The following is a 9542-nucleotide window of genomic DNA, read 5'->3' on the forward strand; positions in this document are numbered from 1 at the left end:
GCATGGGAGGCCTTACAGAAAAGAAGTGGAAACTTAAAGAGGTGATTAGGCCTAGGGACTCATATGTCATTTTAGCAAAGAGTAGTAATTTGTGGAGCACAGCTAGACATGGGATTTGGGCTCCAAAGGACTATAAATTGAGGGAAGGTGATGAGGAAATGTATAGTAGACAAGAGTTATTTAATCAGGTGTGCTATGCAAATAGAAATTAAAATCATACTCTTCTTCCTATTAAGGGTAAGGGAAACACTTTTACAAAGGGAAATTTATGCCCTACTTTTAGGCAGAAGGAGGGTAGGGTAGAGAGTCATTTCCATGTATGCAGTTTCTTAGCTGTCTTCAGTTCACATATTTTAGGATGGCATATTTATATAAAATATTATATATTATATAAAATATAATATAAATAAAATATACTAATATAAATATATTTACATAATATATGTATTTCTTGCAGTACTGGACATTGATTCTAGAGGCACTCTACCACTTAGCTACATCCTTACCCATTTCTATTTTTTAAAAAATCATTTTAAGACAGGGTCTCCCTAAAATTGCCCAGGCTGGACTCAAACTTGTGATCATCCTACCTCAGCCACCCAAGTAGGTGGGATTACAAGCACACACCACCATGTCCAGTTTAGGGTGATATATTCTTTTTTTCTGTCTCACTTGTCTTACTATGTAATTCAGGGTGAGCCTGAACTCACTATGTAGCCCAGGCTGGCCTTCAACTCTTCGTGATCCTCCTGCCTCAGCCTGCTGAATGCTGGAATTATAGGCATGCACCACCATGCCCAGTTTAGGATGATATATTCCGATTCCCTTTAAAGCCTTGAGGATTTTGTCTTGGGTGCAAAGAGAGCATGTAGCTTTCATGACAGTTTTGGTGAGACTCACCACCCAACTGAAGAGTGGGAGTGGTGACTATCAGGAGCCTGTGTAGGCAGCAGTGGTTGGCTTTGTGGTGAGTGGACTCACAGATCTTCATGGTCAGAATGGGTTCCACATCTCACTTAAGGCTACCCTAAAATCCCCGACCTAGCGGGGTTTCCATCCTGTCGGACTCCCTTCTGGGGCTACTCATTTGGTTCCAGGAACAAAGCCCTGGGATTTTTGAGTGGTTTCTTTTTTTAAATATTCCTTGCTCAGTGTCAATCTGAAGACTCTCTGCATTTGAAATATCTTTGTCTTTATTGAGCATACTACTTTTTCTTTGATAAATATACATGAATATATGTTTTAAGTCTTTTCTCAGTGCATGAATTTTGTCAAACCTGTGTCAAATCTAAAGTTTAAGTCCACAGTAGCTCTTATTCTCTCTGGGAACAAAAAACTTGTAGAAAAGATAATAAGTCATGCTGATTTGGCAAATATTTTTTAAACTTCCTAATAGCAGGTGTGATGCCAGGTGCTGGGGAGGCAGAGGTGAGTTGGACCAGCTTCTTGTGCTCCAGTGCTCACTGGTGAGGAGGTGGAGGGATTGCACGTTTTGCTGATGTAACACATCTTCAATGAACTGAAGCAAGAGACTCCTAAGAGATGTTTGAAATTCTGATTCAGACTAAGGAAGATGTGATCTTCTAAGGCAGCTTCACAAAAAGGGAGACCTATGGGTTCTCTTAAGATCTTGTCCTATAAATAATTGTTTAAGTGACACAGAGCACTGCCGGCATTAATTGGTGAGAAAGGGAAGAAGCTAGTTAGTCACAAACTGGACCCTCATCCAAATTACCACTGTGATCTCGCCCAGCATGTCTTGTTTTAGGCTCTTTTGGGAGACACACACAGGAGATAAGAAAAATTTTATGATATTCACCTCTGCCTTGGATGGAGACTTTCAGTATTCCTATAATAGGTACAAGTTTGCTAAGTTGAATGGGCTTGGAGAGAGAAAGGCAAAACCATACAATTAATCTTCATGATAGAGATCCTAAAGAAGAAACTAAAAGTGTTTAATGTGGTTTCAGTTTAATTGCAAACACACCCTAGATGTTAGACAAAACCAAAATTGTTGGTTTCATGTGAACATCAGAAGAATTAGAGACTACAGACCTAATTATCCTGCCCACCCCCACACTGAACAACAAGCACATTCAGTATTAACTTCCTCTGAGATGAGTGTATTTTGGAGACAATAGAATCCAGCCTGGTGACTGTGGCAGAGAACACTACATTTATTTGCACTGTTTCTGCAGTCTGTATGTCTTGGTAACAGTTGTGCTGTTTCCTGCTGCTTAATTTTTTTTTTTTTTTAACTTCACTGCCATATAATAACTTAAAACTTTTACTTCCTGAGCAGGTCAGCAAGAAGATGTCTAGGGCTAAGGTGAAAAAGATTCATTTGGGTACAAGAAAATGGCTTTAGTAACAGTTCACAAATAGTCTCCTATGTGGTATTGGAATCCTAAAGAGAAGACTGACACATTTTTTTCTTTTGGTACCGGGGATTGAACTTGGGTCTTTGCGCTTGCGCAGCAGGCGGCGGAACCACTGGGCTAAATCCCCGCTCCCTCTACTAACACATTTTTTACAAAAAAATAAAAGAGAGAGAGAAAGAAAGAAAAAGATGGAGAGAGAGAGCATTTAACAGACCTATATTTTTTCCATGAAGTCCTTCATTTATTTTCTAAAACACTGCATTAACTTACCTTCAGATAATTGTAAACAATCAACTGTGGCTGTTTGGAGTTTTTGTACTTCAAAAGGACAATGTTGGGTAGAAGATGACTGTATGCTCTACATTTTACTGTAAGCTGGAAGTTCTTTGTTAGCACTGAAATAATGTATTGAACATGTGCAGTGTAGTATGTTCAGTATTCTTTCCCAGATTTGGTGGCACAAGCACTCTGGGAGGATGAGGCAGGAAAATTACAAGTTTGAGCCCAGCCTGGGCAATTCAGCAACTTATTTATCTGTCTCAAAATAAAAAAGGGCTGGGAATGTAGCTAGCTCAGTGAAAAGGCTCTGGGTTTAATCCCCTTATGGGCTGGGCGGCGGGGCGCGGGGGGGGGGGGGGGGCGCAGGGACGGATGGACGACCAAGGAGTTAAACCACTTTGGGAGAATATTAGAACAACTGCTAGAATCCAGGGAGGTGGGGCACTGTGGCACCTTCAGAGGCCTTGGAGAATATCACCAGGGCCGGAGACTTTCTCCTGGAGATTGCTGCCCCACACACTTCACGGTCACACTTCCGCTTCCGGCAGAGTGGACCATAGCAAAAACAAGGCCGAGAGGCACTGCTCGTGGGGGCACAGCCAGAAGTCCTCGGAGGGCGCAGCGCCCGGCCCCCTAAGCGTGGACTGGCATTAATCCTGGAGCTGAGGGCGGCTCTGCGTACTTCCCATGGCAGAGAGCAAAGGATGGATTCTTCTCTAACGTTCTATTTGAGGACTTTACAAAAGAATTAATGAGTTCCCAGGGCACTGATATGAATCAGAGGTGTGGCTAATGCATTGGATGAGTCTGGCAACTTCGTAAGCAGTGTAAGATAACTGGAATGTGATCAACGTGGATTTACTATGAACATATAATCAAGGATGAATTTCTTTTCTTCTTGAGACAGGGTCTCACTGTGCAATCCAGGCTGACCTTGCACTCACTATGTAGCCCAGGCTGGCCTTGAACTCGAAGTGATCCTCTGCCTCAGCTTCCTGAGTGCTGCGATTACAGGCATGTGGCACTACACTTGGCTCTCAAGGACAAATTTCTTAACTGATTAGCTTTTTTTTTTAAGAGTAGGGAAAATTTAGTGAGAGAAAGATAGTTTCTGTCTTAAGACAGACAGAAGAGGGACTGGAAAATGGGTTACCCGTGATTAGCTTTTTAAAGTGAATTTTTTAAAATGGTCCAAAATATATCATTAGTATTTTATACCATAGGTATTAATTGGTTTCCAATCTTGAGTGTGTGCATGTGTAGACACATGTACATATTTATTTGATGTCACTGTCTTTCATATCCCAAAAATTTGCTCTCTATAGTTTTTCTAAATATACACGTGGAAAACCATTTTAACAATGCCTATATTACCAGTATGCAAATATACCTGTTGTAGTCACTCTTTAAACAGTGTGACCTTGTTTGAAGTTCCATTTGTGTGTCTTATTCAAATGTCTTAAGTCTAATTCTATCAGCTAAAAGATATGTTGAACATGATTTATCTAATGCAAGATCCAAAGAGGAAAGATTTCGGAAATGCTCTTCTAGAAATCCAACTCAGCATGCCTACAGTGACCCCAGAATCTAACATTTCATGACCCATAAGGAAATTGTTCTAGTCCAGTGGTGGCGAACCTATGGCACGTGTGCTGCAGCGGGCATACAGAGCCCTCTCTGTTGGCATGCAAGCCAAGTGTATGAGTTGCTTTTTCTAAACTAAGACCTCAGTATTCAGTGGGGTGTGGTGTTGTACACCTAGAATCCTGGCACCTGGGAGGCTGAAGCAGGAGGATTGCCACGAGTTCATGGCCAGCCTACACTACAAAAAGAGACCCTGTCTCAAAACGAACAAACAAAACCCCTTCAAGTTTAATTGCAGTGTTGGCACTTTGCAATAAATAAGTGGGTTTTGGGTTGCAGTTTGGGCACACAGTCTCTCATAGATTCACCATCACTGTATCCAGTCCATCCTGAGTTTATGGTGTTGTCTGAAATGGAAATGCAGGCCAGATGTGCCCAGATTAGCTTCCTGCCTGGTTAATAAATTGTCTTCATTTCTAGAGAGCATAGAAGTAAACATCTCTCCCTCTTGCAGGACTTGATACAGATGAGAATCCTGGAAAACCTCACTCCAGACTGCAACAAATATTTAGCATTGCATATGAGTGAATGAAGATGACCTCTTGAACTAATTATCTCCTTATCATCTGATTAACTGGATTTTTTTTCCCAGTTCTGGAGATTAAACCCAGGGCTTTGCACATGATAGGTAAGTAATCTATCACTGAGTTGCAGCCCCAGCCCTGGGATTTGTAAAATAGCTCTCTATAAAAGAAATATTAGAAATATTTTCTTTCTTTTTATTATTCAAGAATGGAATAGTTACCTATTTTACTCCCTTTGTCAATGTCAGCCTACAGACTCTGAAAACACATCAGTCCATTGCACCTCAGAGGGGAAAAAAATGTCAAAGGTGGGAAGAAGCAATCTAACAAAGCAAAATCCATAATCCTTGGATCATCAGATTTTTCCATATAAAGTTTATGAGTTTGCATCTCAACTTCCAGATTGAAATCCCAGAAACCTGAGGTAGCAAAGCAAAAGAGAAGGACCTGTGGTTTTGTTAGAATCCACAGCATTCACTGGAGAGCCCAGGGAAGGGGCCAGCAACTCTACAGGAATATTCCCAGGCTCCCTGGGAAGGAAGGGCAACCTCTCTTCAGGCCTTCAATGTTGCAAGGCATTCCAGGAAAACATACAGAGAATTTCTGGTGGAATGGAGATGACAGTGAGCACCACCCAAGAAGCTCAAACACCAGTTCTATCTTGTTTCACACAATCCTGAGAGTGTGTGTGTGTGTGTGTGTGTGTGTGTCTGTGTGTGTGTGTGTTGGACTGAGCTCAGGGCCTCAAGCATAATAGTCAACCGAGACACCCAAAGACAGGGAGAGCTTCCTACTGCACATTAGCACTTTTGACCCCTTCCATATCCTACCTCTGCCTGGTCCAAAACACTTGCGAATGTGTCTGCAATCATCATTTTGAAATCAATTTGTGTTGAGGGAGACTCTCCAGCTAGGAGATAGAAAAGAGAAAAGTTCCTATTTTGGCTGAATCTTAAGAGATTGGTAGGATCTGGACATATGCTGATATGCAGAAAAGACATTCCAGATGTAAAGAACAGCGTGATTAATGACATGGAAGTGGGACTGTCCAGGACTGATACAGGCGCCTGTCTAGAAAGGAAGAAACAGTACACCAGGGAGCTGTGGAGTCTGGCAGATGCTTCAGCTACAGCTGGACCAGAGCTGGGCACTTTCAGGCATGCTGTTGTATGAGTGGGCCTGGAGCCAGCAGCTTTCATTTGAACTTCACAGATTAAAAAAAAAAAAAGTCAGTTACAGCCAAGTGTGGTTTTCATTTTCACTTGATCATTCTTAGCTTCCCTCTGGCAGCGCTGCCAAGTTCTAGGTAATGGTGTCTGTCTCCCTTGGATTCTTGCTATATGCAAAGATATTAAGTCTCTGATGTATTCCAAAACTTGGGACATTTGTTTCCAATGTCCTGATATCCACGTCTATTGCGTTGGGAGAGGGAAGTGACTAGTCATCCATTAGACAAGAGGCACATGTTCCCAGTTCCCAGGAGGTGGCAATGCTTTGCACCAACTGCAAACTTTCAAAAAGAAAATTCTAAACACTTAGAATATTTTTTATAGCTTTGTTGAGATATAATTCACATACTACTCAATTCACCTATCTAGTGTGTTTAATTCAATGGTTTTTAGAGTATAACATTATTAATTTTAAAAAGTTGTGCTAGCCGGGTATGGTGGTGCATGCCTGTAATCCCAGCACTTGGGAGGCTGAAGCAGGAGGATCAGTGTGAATTTGAGGCCAGCCTGGGCTATGCAGTGAGTTCAAGGCCAACCTAAACTACATAGCAAGATCCTGTCTCCAAAAAAACCCAAAAAACAAACAGACAAAACCCCACAATATATATATATAAAACACAAAATTTGCCATCTTTGTCATTTTTAAGTGTACAATTCATGTGCATTAATTACATTCACAATGTTGTGCAATTATCACTGCTATCTATTACCTAACTTTTTTTTTTATCAACTAAAGACAACATTTAGAACATACGTAATTAGGCTTAGGCTAGAAGAGCTTTGTTTATAAAAGTAGGTAATCAACATCACCTGCCCACACCTTCCCATCCCAGGGGTTCTACTACTTGGCTGCCTGTTGGCACCTGAAGTGGGGGCCGCTGCCTTGTGATAAATCTGACATTACCTGCAGCTCCATTCTGCTCCACTCCTGTGCATGCCGAACGGGTAGGCTGCTGGAGTTTTCTTTTCTGGAGATCTCAGAGGCAGAGAAAAATGGCAACAAGAGGACCAGAGGGCCTTCAGATGTGAGCCTGCATTGCACAACAGTGTTTTGGGGCAAGGTCTCCAACTACCAGTGAAAGCTACCTTTCCCTCCACATTAAGGAAAATAATACATGTACAGAGCTTTTCATTAATTATCTTCAACTAGATGTCTTTTATGAATATTATTATAGCTTATAACAGACATTATGCCTCATTGTCTGATTCCTCTCTAGTTCTAAGTCATTATTTCAGAGGCTGTGTGTCCTTTAGGGTTGTTACACGCAACAAAAGGTGATTCTGGCTTAAGCAGAAAAGTAAAAAAACTGAAAACATACTAGGTAGCTTACTAGTAGGGAGAGGTTCAGAGACAAAGGAAGCTACATATTGGGGTTTCAGAACTCTGAGGGTCTCTGTTGTGTCAGCAAAAAAGTGGACTCTACAGCTGCCATTCCAGCAAACACTGCATAGAGAATGGTGCTGCTGTTCCCACTGCTTTTCGAAACTGGGTGTTGCTTCCAGAATGGACTCATCACTCTTCCATTACTTTGGGTTCCTGGCTACTGAGTCAAAATCTGGAGCCTGCCAGAAACTAGCGCTGTTAAAGAAATGAGTGGGGGTTCTTTAGCATCTAGAATGGGGTTGGGAGAAGGGCCAACCCTGTTGCTTGCAAAGACTCAGAAGGTGAGGAGTACGCCAAATAGTGTGGAAATACAGTTCAGAGGGTGAGCCAAAAAAAAAAAGGATTAAAAATTTTAAAAGATATAGATGTCTCCTATAGGTAGAGAAACATCTGGTGTTCTATTCAGATCTGGGTTGCAGCTGTATTTCATCCAATGTAGAAAAATATTCTGAACTAAAGTTGGTTGGCCTCCCTTTTTTTTATTATTAAAATAAAGTACACATGAGAAATTTCTTTTAGCAACTTCTTATAGTAAGGTAAAACTTCTGACATAGACATCAAGACTGCACAGCTGTTTTCCAAGTTTACATTGTTGCATTTGAAATATGAGGAAGGAGTAAGTCTTTTCATAGTAAGATTATTAACTACAGCATATCTCCAAGATTTTAAGTAGATTTCCATTCTGAGCCAATATTTATAGTTTTGTAATTTCCAAAGTATGTATTCTATTGCCTTTTGTCTCTTAAACTTACCCTGTTAAAAAAAATGTAAGTGTATATCTTGAATTACTACGAGGTAGAAAAAGCAAGAGAAAAAATCAGAACAAGAAAGAAGTATAGGATTTTTAAAAAATAAAATCCCTAGGTTAACAGGATTTTTTTTTTTAGTGAAACAAATATCAGATTGTCCAGATTCCACGATTTCTCAGACTAATAGGAGAATTATGTTTCTTGTCTGTTATGAGCTAGTCAGTATTTGTTGTTGAAGAGTCACTATTTATTCTATGAAATCTCAGATTTTAGCCTGCTTTGCTGATGTCCAGTTTACCCCGAATTTTAGTGGTAATGGCATTCAAGCTGTCCCGCTGCTTCATGTTCCAGGTACCCTCTCACCATTTCCTGTGGCTTCAGGGTGAAATACACTATATTTACTGAATAATTTTATATCCCTCATCTCCCCCTAACACTCTAAATTAAACTGTTGAGAGAGAGTCATTGTAGGAATTAAGAACTTGGTTATCATTAGACAACTGTCAATTACAAAATACACTGGAGTCCAGACCTACCAATTTTTCTGGATAGAGAAGAAAAAGTATTTTAGGTAAGCTAACAGGAATCAGTGAAAAAGAGAATCTTGCTGGAGGAAGGAAATAATGTGTAATTTCCTTTCAAATTTTAAAAATTCATGGACTCTTGTGTGGCTGAAGCCTGTTCTGGTCTCTTTCTAGAAGTATAAATGTCTCTGCCCTCTTCCAGCCAGAGGAGCAGGAAGAAACTGATGTGGGTGGGCAGGGGTGGCAGCCAGATGGCAGAGGCACTGAGATGAGGGTGGGGTGGGGTGAGGTGCTAATTAGCTTTCCTCGTCTCTATAGGAGCCAGGGGTAAGCAGATGGCAGTACCCTTAATGTTACCCTTTTGCTGTCCAGCAGGCAGGAGTGGTTCATCTTGTAGTCATGCAGAAAGCACACATTTATTTTTTCTCCTCTAAAGTGAAAATTTAGCTTTAAATACTGTGTCTAAGAAAAATAGACCTCCTACCTTTTACAATACCTATATAGGTGTCTGGCTAAAGCAGATATATATATATATATAATGTTTTTGGTTTTGATATATACATATATATATAGTTTTGGTTTTGAAGCAAGGTCTCACTATATAACTCAGGCTGGTCTTGAACTCACTATATAGCCCAGGCTGGCCTTCCTAGTGCTGGGATCACAAGCATGTGCCACCACACCCAGCTTTAAGCAGATATATTTGATTCACTTTACTTTTTAAAATAAAAATACTGCGCCTAACCCCTGTGACTTTGTGACTTCTCTTTTCCCTATGACAATTGAGATCTCATTTCTCTGTCTCTCACTTTAAGATCAACCCAAATG

Source organism: Heterocephalus glaber, unplaced genomic scaffold (assembly GCF_053883595.1).
Source record: "Heterocephalus glaber isolate CG9 unplaced genomic scaffold, H.glaber_assembly_v1.0 deba00001463, whole genome shotgun sequence".
In the NCBI taxonomy this organism is placed as follows: domain Eukaryota; kingdom Metazoa; phylum Chordata; class Mammalia; order Rodentia; family Bathyergidae; genus Heterocephalus; species Heterocephalus glaber.